General features: G+C 33.3%; 1 pseudogene; it reads left to right on the plus strand.

Moving 5' to 3' along the window:
* The first annotated feature begins 634 nt into the window (after nucleotides 1-634).
* On the plus strand, nucleotides 635-970 carry LOC145111546 (putative mitochondrial protein AtMg00820 pseudogene; annotated as a pseudogene).
* The last annotated feature ends 16,791 nt before the right edge of the window (nucleotides 971-17,761 follow it).

Below are 17,761 nucleotides of genomic sequence, written 5' to 3' on the forward strand. Positions count from 1 at the left end.
CCGAAGTGATCTCTCGCCTCAATTGGCACAAAAGGGGATATTGTTGAGTCTATGGGTTGTGCCATTGGGCTTCGTTAGTTTAGTCCAATGAATTCACGGTTTGGGCCTGTTCAACCGTGTATTTGTTTTTAGGGTTTAGTATTTATGGTGCATGCATGCATCACATTAGATACGCTTCTTGAATACTTTCTTAAACAGTACTGTAACCCTGGCACGCCTCTACAGTAGAAGTTATACATCGAGCTCTTCTGAGGTATTGCTGTTTTAATCATTCGACATCCATTTGATTTATTGTGTGTTTGTTCTTTGGTTTACTTTATGTTTTATTTGTTAAGAATATTATCGATCTTAAAAGAGTTTTCAACTCACATGCGGGCTATTCACACATCGAGGGGGAACTACCTTCAACGAGCAACCCGAAGATTCCTCATACGTAGAGGATATTCCCTTAACCGTATCCGTAGACCATCAACAATCTTGTCTACACATTTGGACGAAAAATCACCCACGGGGTCAAATCATCGGAAATCCATCTTTAGGTATTCAAACTCATTCTTCTACTGACTTAAATAACCATTGTCATTATGCAACATTCATGTCATTCGTCTAGCCTAGAACCAAAAAAGAAGCACTTATGGAGCCTGATTGGATCATTGCATTTCAAAAGGAACTTGTTGAGTTTGAAAGTAATAAAGTTTGGATATTGGTACTGAAGCCAAAAAGTCATACTATTGTCGGTACAAGATGGGTTTACAAAAACAAGTTAGATGAATCAGGTGTGGTAATAAGAAACAAAGCACGCTTAGTTGCAAAGGGGTATAGTCAACTTGAAGGTGTTGATTACGATAAAACATATGCACCAGTTGCTAAGATGGAAGCCATATGTATTTTCTTAGCGTATGCAGCTCATAAAAAACATCAAGGTCCATCATATGGATGTGAAAAGTGCTTTCCTAAATGGCAAACTTAAAGAGGAAGTCTATCTGTAACAACCTCCAGGCTTTGAAAGCTCATAATTTCCAAATCTTTGTTATAAGCTAGAGAAAGCTATCTACGGTTTAAAGTAGGCACCAAGAGCATGGTATGAGACTCTTTCAGAGTTTCTTGTCTCTTCACGGTACAAAAGATGTGTGATTGATCCCACTTTATTTAGACGAGCAAATGACAACCATTTGATGCTTGTTCAAATTTATATGGATGATATCATCTTCAGTTCAACGGATCAGAGTATGGTGGATGAATTTGCAAAGCTCATGACAAACAAGTTTCAAATGAGCATGAATAGAGAGATTAAATTCTTTCTAGGTCTTCAGGTTAAACAAGTCCCTCAAGGGATTTTCATCCATCAAGAGAAGTACATCACTAAACTATTGGAGAAGTTTTCAATGGAGAGTTGCTCCTCAGCAAAGGTCTCTATGGCCTTTGGGTACAAAATCTCAGCTGACCCTACCAGAGAGTCAGTTGATCACAATATTTATCAAGGAATAATTGGTTCATTGATGTACCTCACTGCTAGTCGACCAGACATCGTGTTTGCTACGGGTTTATGTGATAGATAACAATCTGATCCGAAAATATCCCACTTGACCGTAGTCAAGCAGATCTTTAGGTATCTAAAAGGGAGTAAAGCCTTGGGTATTTGGTACCCTGCGGGTAACGACTTCAGCCTTCAAGCTTTTACAGACGCTGATCATGCTGGATGCAGACTCGATTGTAAGAGCACTTCGGGTGGATGTCAGTTTCTGGGTGGAAGATTAGGTAGCTGGTCTTCAAGAAAACAAAACTGTGTTTCATTGTCTACCGCAGAGGCAGAATATGTGGCCGTAGCCAGTTGTTGCTCCCAAGTCCTTTGGATGAAGACACAACTGTTGGACTACGGGTACAGGATGATGCAAGTGCCCATCTATTGTGATTCAGAGAGTGCAATAGCGATTTCTCATAATCCTATCCATCGCTCGAACACGAGACACATAGAGCTACGGTACCACTTCATCAAAGACCACATCCTCAACTGTAACATCGAACTTACTTTTGTGCCAACTCATGAAGAAATAGCTGATGTTTTCACTAAGGCACTGACTCCACAAAACTGAATGGATTTTTGGAAATGTTAGGGAGGATGAACCCTGATCCACAGTTCTTTTTGAAAGGATAGGTACCGCAGACCTCACTAGGTCTCGGGTGTAAATAAATTGCTCCTTTTCATTTCAAAACAAAATTCTTGAAGCACCTTATCGACTGTAGTCTATCTTTAGAATAACTGACTTAGTATACACTTCATAATTGCTCTTCGATATACTTTGTATACCTAAGTCACTTATGATCTATATACTCTGCGGGTCTCCTTATTTCTTTTATTTCTAACCTTCATGATCTAGTTTGTCTTTCATCTACCATACACGCATTAAATACTATCGCAGATGCATTAAATGAACCTGCAGTCATCACTTCATAAAAGCCTTAAATGATATTGTGTGCTACTTAATGAAATTAAAAACATTCTTCAAAAATTCATTTTGTCGCACATGATACTACAGTCTCTTTTCAAATAACTTTCCTCGTCAAGCCTATTTTGGGATAAAAATAAAGAGAACCGATTTGCCTTCTGTAAAATCCTTTTGCAAATCCTTTCCAATCACATCACGCAACCGTTGGGGTCTAATGCGTTCCATTTCCCCATTTTTCACAACGGATAAACCATTTCTCACCCTCACGTTTAACCGACGTGTCATCATGGGCCTGTCAAAACATTTAATGCTCCTCTTTTCGCGGAAAATAATTATTTTTGATTTATTTTAATTCAATCTGATAATGGTAAAAACCCAAAGGTTTTTAACTTTAACAAGTGTAATTAAATTAATACCAATCTTTTTTGAAATCCGGAGGTATAAAAACCCCATTTTCTTCCCAAGAGAGCTTTTACGCTTTCTGAACTCACAGACGATCTTCATCTCTTTCACCTCTTGCAAAAAATAATTTCGAGCAAGTTCTTCAAACTCGTTTTCTTGCAACAATGGTGAAGTCAAGAATTTCAAAGAAACAGTCCAAAGCTTCAGGTTCAGCACGACCAAATGGGTCAGAATCGAAGATCAAAGACCTAACTCCTTCGATCGCAGCCAACAACTACATATGAATGTTTGAAGAACATCTATCCTACAATAAAGCAATCAAACTGATGATCAAGTTTCTTCCATCTCACCCTCTGTTTGGAGCTTTAGATTCATTCACAGAAGTTGTACCACAAGAAGTCCTGTTCCAGTGTGCATTTTCTGCTTTCAGACCTCATGCCAAACCCCAAAAAATTCATCCTAATCTCATTGATGATTCTTTGGTGGTTTTGAGCAAAGAAAAGTTTCTCACTGCAAACAACCTAAGGGTTCTTCCATCAAAAAAGTTCTACTCTCCAAGCACGACTGATGTCTTTTTGCACTTTACCAAATGGGGTATCAAGCTAAACTCAAAGGAGTAGGAGAATTCAAGAAAAGCAAATTGTCTGTTGTTTGGCAATTTGTTTGCCATTTCGTGATCAGATGTCTCTCAGGCAGAATAGGAGGGACCGATAACATTGGAAAACAACTTTTGGACATCATTTGTAGTATCTACACTGGAAATGCAGTCAACTATGGTCAAATCATCTAGCATGATTTTCTGCAATATATCTCCAAGGATGCACCAAAGGAAGGCATGACAGAAATCACGTTTGCAAGGTTCTGTTCGTTGTATGTTGTTGATCTACACAAGGATGCTAAACTTAGCATGGGCAATGACACCGACCTGTTCTCAACTTGCGATATTAAGAGGTACAATCCTTGCAAGGATCAAACTATATTTGGTCCCATTCTTACATTGCGAATGTATATTTTGGAGTCCATTGGACTTACTACCGTAGATGTGGCTGACCACATAATGGCTACGAGTGATATTCCCCCATATCACTTTTCCCCGCCAAGACCCAGTCAGCCTACCACAACCCAGGACCCGCAACCAAAACCCAAAATTTTATATCCCTTGTTGTCTCAAGAAAAACTCCAATGAATGTTGTGAAGAAGGGAGTCGTTACCTCAAAGAAAAGAAAGGCTAAGACCGCAGAGTCCAATCCTAAAGAAAAGAAAGACCTCCAACCGCAGAGGTCAACAAAGAAGTCAACAAAGAACCAACTCCACAGTCATCTCCTAAAATTCCAACTCCCCAGGGTTCACCTCAACAAGAAGAAATGTCATCTGATCATATTGATGACTCCCTTGCCACAACCCAACGGAAACGAGACTCGAGAGCTGCCAAGTTTGCGGATGAAATTTGGAATGAACAAGGGTTAGACACGACGTTCGACGAAACCCTGATCAATTTATGGGTAAATCCAACTCATAGACTTCTTGATGCTTATTACACTCATCATCTCACATACACAAAACTTCCATCAGATGGCTATTGGGACATTCCAATTTTTCCTAATTCCAAATATTTCCCAGTCTTTCAATCACGTGATCTCAGCCATCCTGATGATAGAAGACTTCCTATGGAGTTCGAACACTTGAACCTCTTTCATGTAAAGCATGGTTCCAAGTTTGAGAATATCTGGTCCAATGATAGACCAGACGGGGTGAAGAACTACAAAGTGAGAAAATTCATGAAAACTGAATTTTTCCAGTACATCCTGACCAGAAGATGATGTGAATAATCAGAACCAAAGCTGATTTCATATGCATGAACCCCGAAGAAATATTTTTGATAGCCAGGGTGTTTCAGCTTAAGGCTGAAAAATATCCCAAGATGAAGGTTGCATGTGAAAGGGCTTGTGAATTCTTAAAGGCATTGGTATGTGACTTTGGAACGATTGATGTTGAAATACATCTAGTCCTTGCCAACAAGTTTAATTTTCCTCCCTTCGAGCCTATGCCAAACTTCACTAAAGGATTCCAAGATATGCCCCTTGGTGCAACAAGCTACCCTGGGCTAGGGGTTGTGTATAAGAAAGCTCAAGATGGTCCCAAGTACTTCATTCCTGTAACCGCAATCCATCGACTAACAGAAAGGCAACTGTATATCACTCTGGCTTCAGTGCAAAGATTAAATTACACAACTGATGACGTCAAGTTCGAAATTTTAGGAAGAATCCAATGGTTGTTTGAAGTTATAAAATTTTGGTGGATTATCATCAAGTTCCTAAAAATGAACATATGAAGAAAATAGTTGAGAGGAAACTTTGGGGGAAATTATTGAAACAAAAAGTGACCCTCTTCAGCTATAAGGAACCGCAGACTTTTGTACTTGGTGATACAGCAGAGAAGCTACTACCGGAGATTGTGTTTTGAACGTTGAAGAACCGCAAAGTTGAAAGATGAACCGTAGAGTGAAGATTTGCATGGAGATAATTTAGTTTACTTTAAATTACATTGCTTGTATTCCATGTATTATCTGGTGAACCATTCATGGTCAACGTAGTCGGTTACTTTAGATTATTTTACTATTTTGATGTAACTTTTGCGACTCTATAAATAGACGTTCCCACTTCATGTAATCCTTACCAATTTACGAACTATCAATCTATCGGTCATTGAATGTTTATCATATCAGATTGTTCATCTCTTTAACTTAAGTTTTCTTAATTGATACTTAACCGAGTTCCTCTTCACTTGTGTTGTTCATCTTATACTAACTTGTGTTTGCATGCAAACCTTGTTACGATTCAACCTCGTGTCTACTAGTTTACTGCTTATTGATATAAACTTGCTGCCTTTTATTTTCCTTAGATTTCCGCAATCTAACTATTATTATTGTTGAGCTAAGAAAATCCATTGAGATTAAATTTAATTCCGCAACTTATTATCTTGTACTAACGTTTGTTCAAGTTTTTCTCTCAACAGAGGGGATGAGTTCTGTCAGAACAGGAGGAAGCCATGGAAGTGACTGGATGCAGAAAGCGAAGAGAATCAGGGAAAGTGAAGGGTTGGGAGACGAGGATAAAAGAAATGGGGAAATCAACCAATGGTTGATACCATATACCATTAATTCTCTGTACTCCACAAATGGTTGGAGACGTGAACTTATAGATAAGAATTTTACAATAATGGAATACAAGAATTGGTAAAATACATAAATGCACAGGTGAAAAAAAAAACTAAAGAGTCGATGCTTTAATATATTAGCAATAGACGTGTCAATGGAGGTAGCCCTATCAGAAAAAGAATGCCAATGGTTCCAAGTCCCCAATACAATCATGTTTTTTCTGTAGAAACCATGAGCACGACTCCATGCACTCACTCTTGGCTATTCCACATGTAACATGCAAAATTGGGTTGTTTCCGTCCGTTATTAACGCCAACAACATAGTGCCCATGACTTTAACTTTAAATTGTTTCACGTCTATCATGAGAGCACACTAACGGATGTTGCAAAATGTTGTTAGTTACAACACAATCAAAACAAGTTTACAAACGAACGATAACTATATAAACATTGAACTTAATCAAAACAATCTAACATACAAATGATAAATACTACCAATGGAGAGAAACAAGTACTCAAAGAGGTCTTCTTCATCCTTTTGAATGATATGACTCAACCATGATTAAACTTTTCTAGGTTGTAACAATATATGGTAGTTTGGGAACTGACTCCGTTTGAGTGACCCTCAGAAGATTAAACGCGTATTGCTTGGAACGTTATGCTTGTTTGTAGGTAACATAGATGTTGAGCCTTAATGTTAAATATTGTTGGATATGGTTTCCATAGTAGACTTTGCCATAATCATTACCTAACACATCTGCAACAAAATGTCACATCGCTTTTTTTGTTTGGTTGGCGATGTCTTGGATTAAACTGTTTTGAAGAACAACTGTGTTGGTCAACAAGTTTGTGGATCTGAAACATGCTACAGTCATTAAGTTTTAACGACAAAACATATCATTTACAATTTTTATTTACATAATTTTTCTATAATCTATGTTTTTTAGACTTGAGAGTTTTGTATTGAAAACCCCTCCTCTATACTTTGTATTCCTAGTGCTAGTTAAAGAGCTTCTTTGCCGCTATAAATTTGATGCTCCATTATTGCATCAGTCGGGTTTTGGCTATGGGATGGACCGACTGCATATTCCTTCCTAGTTAGGACAATCTCGTATATATGACATAGAAACAAATAGTCTTTGTGTGTGATTGTTGACTACAATGAGATATTCAATTTCAACTTCATCTACTTTTGTGTCTAATTTTCTAAAAGCAACTTTATCCACTTTCAACTTCATCTACTTTTGTGTCTAATTTTCTAAAAGCAACTTTATCCACTGGCTCACCAATTTTTATAAATTCATCCTCGTCACCTTTATTTTTACATCTACCATCATTATAAGTATCACCATAGTTATGATAATGTACTGGTTCAACAAAAATAATTTTTTGGTCTACTGGCATTTGACACGGAATTTTTCAAAAATGACTCATTTTGATATCAAACGATAATTTTAAGAAACATTACTTTTCATAATATTTTTTATTTTATAAAAACCAATATTTTTTTTTATTATATATATATATATATATATATATATATATATATATATATATATATATATATATATATATATTATAAAAGTTTTTAGTTCTATCACATATTAGATCATAATAAATTTGGATCATACGACTTTTATATATATAATATTTTGAATCAAAATTTAAAAATCACAATCAATCATTTCTAGCGCAAATAAAGTGTTTTGCTATAAATTCGTTGATAATATTTTGTATCATAACAATTTGTATAATATAATTTTGGATCTTAATATTTTAAATGATACAATTTTGGATCTCATAACATTTTTTGAATCGTAACAAATTAATAATCATAAATATATTGAAGAATAGCATTTTTTTCTTAATAAATTTACTAAAGAGTGAATAGAAGAATCCTCTAAAATTTAAGGATTTATTAAACTATATATATATATATATATATATATATATATATATATATATATATATATATATATATATATATATATATATATATATATATATGAGGGTTCAATTGAGAAAAAAAAAGGTTGACAATGGGGGAATAATTCTCAGCCACTCATTTATTTTTACCGCAAAAGCCTTCGTCGTACCAGCGGAAATGGGAAATGAATAGACATATGTTTTCCAACAAAAATATTCCCTTAAATTATGCTAATTATTACCTTAATATATACAAAAACATAGTTTTTTTCGTTTTTTTAATTTTTGAGAAACTATTTTTATCTAAAAATGATTTTAAATATACCAAAATTCATGGTTTTTTATTCTCTACAAATAGACATCCATATTGATATAGTTTTAAGATAAAATATATATATATTTTTTTTATTTTCAGCTATCGTTATTCATAAGTGAATAAAAATGCATCAGGTTTAATTACAGTACATTCGTTATTCACTTATGAATAAAAAGTATGATTAATTTTTTTTACAATTTAAGTATCATTCATATATGAATATAACATATAATAAACATAGTATATTCATATTTAAATATTAGAGGATGCATTCACTTGTGAATATTAACATAGTATATTCACTTGTGAATATTAGATGGTATATTCACTTATGAATATTAAATGATATTTTCATATGTGAATATTACATAGTATTACATGGTATATCACATGTCAATACTACATAGTATATTCACTTGTGAATATTAGATGATATATTCACTTATGAATATTACACAGTATATTCACATATGGATATTACAATGTATATTCACTTGTGAATATATTCACTTATGAATATTAGAATGTATTTTCACAAATATATATAATTTTCATATGTTATTCATATATGAATAACATACAGACTTGCATATTTGTTTTGTGTTTTTAATAATCATATACTGATTCATGTGAGAAAACATATTCATATGTGAATATAACGTGATAATTTAGTTTATGCATTTCATCAAACGGTTGTAGTGCATACAATTTAACTATTTTAAAAATGTTAAAAACATGATACTTCAAATTCAAGTTATCAATTCCAAATCATCATATACTTCCGATTTCAACTTCAGATGCGACATCCTATGTCTGATCGATTTCTCATTTTGATTTTGATTTTCGAAAATCCGATTGGGAACCTGTGAGTACCGATTCCGAGTCCTTCAATGTCGATTGTGACTGCGAGTCCAGAGCTCCGATTCCAATTTCATGAACAGCGAAGAAATTATGATTCCAACTCAGTTCGTTTGCAAATCTGGGAAATTCCAGTTCCAAATCCGTTATGAACTTTAACAGATGCTTGCAAGCTACGAACATTCGGAGTATTCAACAAAGAAATCGATGAAATTGATGAATTTGGGTTGCGAATCTATCTTAAACGGCGAACCTCCCAGCCACGAATATCGATGATTGATTAACACTGGATGACATTGATGATGGTTTAGTTGAAGAAATCTGGATGATTGTTGAAGGTTGGAGGAGAAATTTTGATGATAAACGAACTGTTATCGAATTCTCTATAGTTACGTCTTTGAGATTGAAGGTTATTAACATATTTACAAGTTTGCCACCGTGTCTTTTTATGCTTAGATTAAATGAGTGGCTGAAAATGATTCCCTCATTCTCAACCTTTTTTATTTTCTCAATTGAACTTACCTCTGTGTATATATATATATATATATATATATAACTATGTTCATTTTGTTGAGAATTATATTTTAAGGACTTTGTTTTTTTTTTTTCATAATTTTAATAAAACAAAGTTAAAGCTAAAAAAACCAAAAAAAAAAAATCACTAAATGGTCAATTGTTTTAAGAAAATATCTTTTAATTATTTTTTGGCTCATAAGATTATAATCCGGTTGTTTTTTAAAATTTGTCAATTATTTAAATTAACTTCTACTTTTAAACTTTTAATTAGGGTTGAGTATGTGTCAGTTTTGACCTAAAACCAAACCTAAAACCGAGTTATCGGTTCTCAGAAAATTAGAAGTCAACCCAACCGAAAACCGATGGTTTGGTTATCGGTTTTTGGTTTTTGCTGATTCGATTTCGGGGTCATCGATTTTAAACCCAGAAACTTTAAACTTAATCATTCAAGTCACACCATTTAACCACCGGTTAAATTGGGACTAAACCAACTCTCAAAGTAGAATAAATATTATATAGAAGAGTGAGGTAGGCATCAGTTTCATATCCGATCGTGTTATACCAATTGATCTACTTGTTGTTTGTGATTCTATCTTACGAACTACATATATATATCTACTAGGCGTAACCTCGCGCGTTGCGCAATAATGCATTTAAGTGGTTAAAATAATTATGGAAAAAAATAGAAATATGTTGAAATTTACATTTTTAGTCATGTTTTGGGCATTAACCAAATTATCAAATAACATAAAAATCCATCAACTTATATTTTGATACTATCTAATATAGTCCATACCTTATAAACTTTACTTTTACTTGGATATTATAAGTTTTTGTATAACATTAATATAATCTACTTTTCTTATGTTCGGTAATATTTTTTTGGATAAAATAAGAAATAAGTTGTTTTGAATGAGCTATTAATAAACAATATTGAACTAATAAACTTTATATTACACTATTTATATTACACCAAAACATCCAAGGTTTCACATATTAACTTTCAAATATTAAACATTGAAATTAAGAATGAAGTCATACAAAATATATCATTATACATAAATGTCATCAAGAGTTTTAAAATAAGTCGATTAGTAAATATGATATTTAATTTTAATTACATATTTTGCAAGACATACGTTTGACTTTATGTTGGTGCGCAGAGAATCCTCTTCCTTAATTTGTACCTAAAAAATTAAGGTGAATAGGAATATAAAATAGATATTACTAAGCATTAATGTAAATAATTAAAAAAGGTATATGTATCTCCTACCACCGGTTAAAGACAACATACCTCTCTAGTGATATCGATTCCTATGTGAAATTGTAGTAGTCATTCTACGTACACCTTGTTTTCTAATTACATAAACAAATATGAGTAACCAAACAAAAAAATATTATCTTTATGTAGGAAAAATATTTTAATTAACTAACAAATTAAATAATATAAGTTTAAGAGTTAGGAGTTTCAAAACATTAATATTTTTATTAATCAATCAATTAAGTAACACATGTTGAAATTTTTACAATCATTATTAAAAAGCATTTGAAATATTAGATATTAAATGAATTTTAGTTGAAGTGTTTTCACCTCTATTATAATATATATATATATATATATATATATATATATATATATATATATATATATATATATATATATATATATATATATATATAGAGAGAGAGAGAGAGAGAGATGGAAAGTATAACATATGTATGAGTTTTAATTAATTATCTTTTTGAAACGGTACAATTACAAAACAAAAAAAACATATTTAAAATATTTAATTAAATATTTTCGACATCACCCTATATAATGTATGATCAATATATTAACGATTAAACTACAATATACAACAAATGTATTACAATAATCCAAAAACAAAGAAAATATAAAAACGAATTAGTATAACAAACTTACAAATTAAAAATTCTAATATAATAGCATATCTTCAAAAGTGGTCATAAGACATCAACCCAACACAAAAACCTTTAAGTTTGTTTTCTTTTTGAAATTTGTATATGATTTGTATGCATGTATTCCCAAAAGATTGACATTTTTATAATAAACTTTTCACTAAATGCTAATTAAACATAATATAAGTTATAAAACTTTTGAGTGTTAAATCATAATGAAGAAAACTTTTGAGTTGCATTAGTTAAAAAAGGGGGTTTCAAATGAATGTGGTTTGAGGAAGTTAAAATAGGGGGTTTCAAATGCATGAGATTCAAAAAAAATGCTAGCTTTATAAGTATGTATGATATATTATTTATAGAAGAATTATAATTTTATAAATTTGGTTTGGTTCGGTTCTTATCGGTTTTTACGTTTCCTAAAATCGAAACCGAACCTAATTTTTCGGTTTTTAAAAAACTCAAACACAAAGCGTCGTTTTTTTTTTGGTTTCCGGTTTTGGTTTTATTCACCCCTATTTTAACCGCAATTCGAAAAATATGCAATGTTATCCTCTCTAATAAATGAAGAGTTTTTTTTTTTTGTCATTTGTCACATTTTTATTCAATTTCGCAAATGTTATTTTGTAGTTATTTTGAATTAATTTTTTTTTCACATGTCATTTTATAAGTTTTTCTATTTTATTAAATTTCAAATATTATTTAAATCTAATAATAAATGCATATCAATTTCATTAATAAACTTTCCTTCTAATTTCAAAATTACTAAATTAAAGTTTTATTAATTTTCTTTATTTATTTATCTAAATTATTTGTTTAAATTTAAAAAAGAAGAAAAAACATTTTAATTTTTATAATTCAATATTTTTCTTATTTTTCTTATAAATTCAAACTTCTTAAATATAAAATATAAAATATTTTAAATTTTATATTTAAATTTAGTTTTAAATAAACTCAAGTAATAAATTACACCTGGTTCACTAAAATAGAGAATACATTTGTAACTTTAGAAATATTAGGTAATGTCATGCTCGTAAATTAAAAGTAAAACCATGCTACTTTTATATCTAGCTTTTTAAAAGGGAACCCATCACGACCTTTTTCTTTTAAAAAATGCCAATGAGCTTCTTCTGTCTTTTAGAAAGTGTTACCTTTTGATTCCAACATTCAAATTTTGTAATAAACAAATTTAAATCTAGTATGGTTTTAATAGTTTTATAAGTTAATAAGATCTACAAGTTCTACTGTAGATTACTTTTAAAACTTGCTTGCAGCTGGCCAATTCGTTTTATAAGTTGGATTTTGACGATTGTATTTATAAAAGTTAGATACTGTTGTATTTGTTGGTAGATAAATATACAATGTTGGTACTACCGATTAACTCCAATTCATACCATCGAATGAAAACGTATTATATATTACTCAATTTATACATAGGAAACGTACACAAAAATAAACACGAAAACGTACACAAAATTTATGTCGGAATGTAATGAAACTCGAATTTATACCGAGACATACAAAAAAATAACTAAGTAAGATTTTTCTTAAATTAACGAACGGAAGTTCAACTAATCAAAAACATATTAAAAGTCGATGGGTGAAAGTGACATTTGTAACATCCTAAAAATCATGGTAAAATTTTCATTTTCAAAACCAAGCCAAAAACCATAAATGTTTACAAAACATAGTTTCCAAAAGTTATAATCGTGAATCAGAGTATCCCAAAATCAAATATTATAAAATACGATGGATGTGCACGATCAAGCCTTCACCTTGCCCCTGACCTCTGAAGTACCTGAAACCATAACAATCAAACTGTAAGCCAAAACTAAGTAAGTTCCCCCACAATACCACACACAACCATACAGATAACAACATGCATATATGAGCCTTCAGCCTGACTGGACCGCCTCACAGAGCCTACAACCTATCTGGACCGCTTTCCGGGCCTTCGGTCTGACTGGACCGCCTCTCAGGCCTTCAGTCTATCCGAACCACCTCGGGTATCTTGGCATTCATCACAAAGCAGGACCGCCTCAACCCAACAAACCATAACATGTCGATATATATAATAACAATCAATACCAACAAGTATAGGCAATCATACAGATCTACAAGTCTAACACATGCTCAGTGAATACATGTAATCATATAAATCTACCAGTATATATCATATAACCAACATAACATCAATCCAATATACCAGGATACACAATCCAGTGGCCCAACATTTGTGCCTTCAACCCACAAGTACAATGAGGAAAACTCACCTCGCAGTCTGAAAGATACCAGAAATGAATGCTGCTCCAAATGCCAACTCTATAGGTCACTTATACAGCAAACAATGACCTAATCTCAAACTACTGTTCAAAATACCCAAAATGCCCCTAAGTCAAACTTGGTCAAATTCCTAGTAAAAGTCAAGGTCAAAAAGTCAAAAAGTCAAAAGAGCTCAAGACAGACTGAGTACGCCGAACGTACTCAGTCACTACACTCAGCGTAGTAGATCGCTTCCTGGTTATGGGGCTCCAGCCTGGTACGCTCAGCGTACTACAAAGTACGCCCAACTTACTCATCCCGTTCCATTAAGATCTCACGTCTAAAGCTCAAATCTAGTCCCAAATAATATTCTAAGTCATAAAGTTTCCAACTTTATGACTTTCCATGGCTAGAAGGAGTCCACACACCAAAGCCCTAACTTAATACACAAACCAAGGCATCATAACTCTTGCATGGAAGGAAGAAAGAAACAAATATCACATTTTTATGACTCAAAACACCCAAAAGCGTCTGAAAGGATAACTCATTTTGATTAGAGTAAGCCATACTTATGAATACCAAGATTATGGGACCAAAAAGCTCATAAAACTCAAAAGTAGCTAGATCTAACAAATGCTTCATCACGTCGCAAGCTTTATACCTTCTGGAGTTGAGAAAAGCAAGGTAGGGTTTGGATCGATAAGCTTGAGCTTCAACCATCAACAAGCTTGGACTTCTCTTTCATGCAAAATGCACCAATTGGCATAAAAAGGCTCAAGATTTGCTCTAGGGGGCTAGGGTTTCGAGTTGGAGGCTGAAGAGGGTGGTGGCTGATGTTAGGAAGGACCCAAAGGGGCTAGAGTCCTTAAATATGGGGCTCAAAACCACGAAATTAGGGTTTTAACACAGCGGTGGTACGCTTAGCGTACCATAAGTTACACTTAGCGTAACACCCTAAAAACGCGTCCCCCTCAACCTAGTACGTCCAACGTACTGCCAGACTCCCATTTTTCCAACTTAACTTCAAATAACCATAACTTCTTCATTTTAACTCCATTTTCGATGATCTTTATATCCACGGAAAGGTATCGAAGAGCTCTACAATTCTATCATGGTACTCATGACTAAAACCATATTAAATTAAAATCCTTAATTTATGCAAGAAGCCTTAAACATAACCTTTCCCATTTTACCACTCATCTTCCTTCGAACAATCCAAGGTTTAAATCACTTGTCCAACATCATACACCTCCAATAGAGTCTAAACTCCATTCCGTTGAAGATCAAGGCCTCCATTTGATCCATTTATTGTCCACAATCCTGAAATAAGAACTTATCAAAACTGGATGTTACAATTCTCCCCCATTTAAATTGGATTTCATCCTTGAAATCCGTCTTGGTTAAGATCCCTGAAGCAACGCCAACAATTTCCATAAGCTCACTCTAACCATATCGACACCAAGGCATATTATAAAGAAACTTGAGAGACCACTCGGGAAACCACAACGGTCAACCAACGACACAATAAATTGAAAATGCTCGACCACAAAATTTTCCTTCTCTTCTTAATTGCATGACCCCACTTCTAGAGAAAACCACTAAAACCAGGAACTCTTAGAGCTACAACTACAAACCACATCCGATAATATATTCCCTAAAACCGGGAACCCATCAGTCTAAACTTCAAAAACCATACCCTAGGGCTGATGATCATCCAACCTTCGCACTTACCCTAATCCCTTGACTAGGAACACCACCCAAACATGCAGAAAGAACACTCTAAACATCCTAATCGTGAATTTCACCAAATTCCAAATTACGAACTTTATGCCCGAAAACCTTGTATACACTCTTGACTTCCCAACAAGTTATCACCGAACTGCTACTCCCACGAGTATAAAGATGGTCAATCCAAGGATCTCACGTTGTATCCAAAATCCCTCATCAGATCAGATGTATCTCCACTTGACAAAACACTCGAGACATCTACGACGAACTTCGTGACTTGAGATTTCAGAACTGATACTCGACATTGGTAACCAAGCTTCAAATAGGTGACCCGTAAGAAAATGGGGTTGGTAATGCAAACATTCAGCAAGAGACTTATGATGCACACATAATACTCCCACAAACTCTTATTGTCCACATGATCCAAACCGGATGGTCACTGAGTCACCTGACTCCCAATCAATGCACTATCACCTGAACATGCCAATAAGACTAACAATCCGAGACTTAAGAACCTCAAACAATTGGATACCAGGTCTCTCCCATATGAATCATTCCGTCACTGGTTCACGATACATCGTGACACCATCCAACCATTGAGACAAGAAGCTCACGGTTCCTCAACGTTCTTGCCAAATCTCAATCTCAGCCATAAAGATAGGTGTCTAAGTCCATAACTATAATTAGTATGTATTTGACCCGAGAGTAGCATGGTCCTTTTGGGTTGCATTCACTAGGGCAATTTGATAGGATGGATATTTGAGAAAGAGGTTATTTGTGATTTATTAATATATTATTAGAATAATATATTAATTGAGAAATCATATTATTTAATTAGTATTGATCAAGAATATATTGGAATTAATTTAGTGATCAAAAGAGACTAATTAAATTAACGGGGACTGATTGAGTAAATCAGTAATACATATAGTTTGGGCCAATGATCCATGATTGATTAGTGATGGAATAAGTTTATATGAGAGTCCATGAAGTGTTAGTCTATAAGGCTTATCATATGGATTATTGGATTAAAGTCCCAAGGAAATGAATTAGGGTTTACAAGTTGAAACCCTAGGAATTCCACACTATAAAAGTAACCCCTTAGCTCCAAAATCACTACTCTAAGAGTTCTAAGAGAACCCTAGCCGATTTTGGTTTGCATCCTAGCCACTCTCTCATTATCCTCCATTTGTTCATGGTGTGTTGTGATTCCATTAGAGGTGCAACATTTGAGGCACTAAGCTCTTGAAAGGCCAAAACTCTACAAGCTACAACAAAGAGGTAATTGTCTAACTTGTTTTATATTTCAAATATCAAGTTGTATGCTAGTTATAGGTTTCATGCTTTGGATATTTTTTTTATTGCATGTATAACTAGATAAAACTTAGATCCAAAGCATTAGGGTTGTGTGTACACCATAGGGATGTTAGAGTACATAAAACACAATAGTGGTATCAGAGCCATGGGTTGTTTTCTGTTATATAGATGCATTGGTTATTTGTTTAAAGCTGAAAAAATGGAAATATGCTTTCTACCAGCATGAACTCGACGAGTCCACTATGCAACTCGACGTGTTCATGATGAACACGACGAGTCCATAAGCTGACTCGACGAGTCGGACAGTCTATTGGTAGATTTTGGGGTTTTTTTTTGGCCAGAATTGGATTAGGATCATTACCATGAACTGTTTTATATCATAAAATCTGTTTTTTTTATGATATGGTAGTGATCAACCTCATCCAATTAAAAGATAAAATGTCAAATATTGAGATAATTACTAGTTTATAAGATAAGCTAATTGTTTCTAATTCTTTGATTTGAAGTTATCTTGCTATAAGAGTTGCATTAGGTCAAATTGGTAAAAAGATAAAATTATGATTATTTTATTAGGTTAAAATTTGATCTAAATGTTTTAAAGGAGTTACAAAACTTGCCATCAAGTTTTGGAACTTAATTTTTTTTAAAGGAGTTACAAAACTTACCATCAAGTTTGGAATCAAAAGGTGTTCAAGAGTTACAAAACTTGCCCTCAAGTTTTCGAAATTGAAGAGTCGCATTTATGAAACATTGAATTCTAAAAACCTAGTAATTTGAAAAGGTGCAACTCTTGGGTTCATAACTTAAAAAATTAATTAAATAGTTTTAATTTTGAATTTTGTATTTAGAACCTTGATGTTTCCTTTGAATAGTTCAAATTACACTCTTATGGACTTTAAAAGAGAAAGTTAATAA

The sequence above is a fragment of the Lactuca virosa genome, chromosome 5 (genome assembly GCF_052849685.1).
Source record: "Lactuca virosa cultivar CGN04683 chromosome 5, Lactuca_virosa_CGN04683_v6, whole genome shotgun sequence".
NCBI lineage: Eukaryota > Viridiplantae > Streptophyta > Magnoliopsida > Asterales > Asteraceae > Lactuca > Lactuca virosa.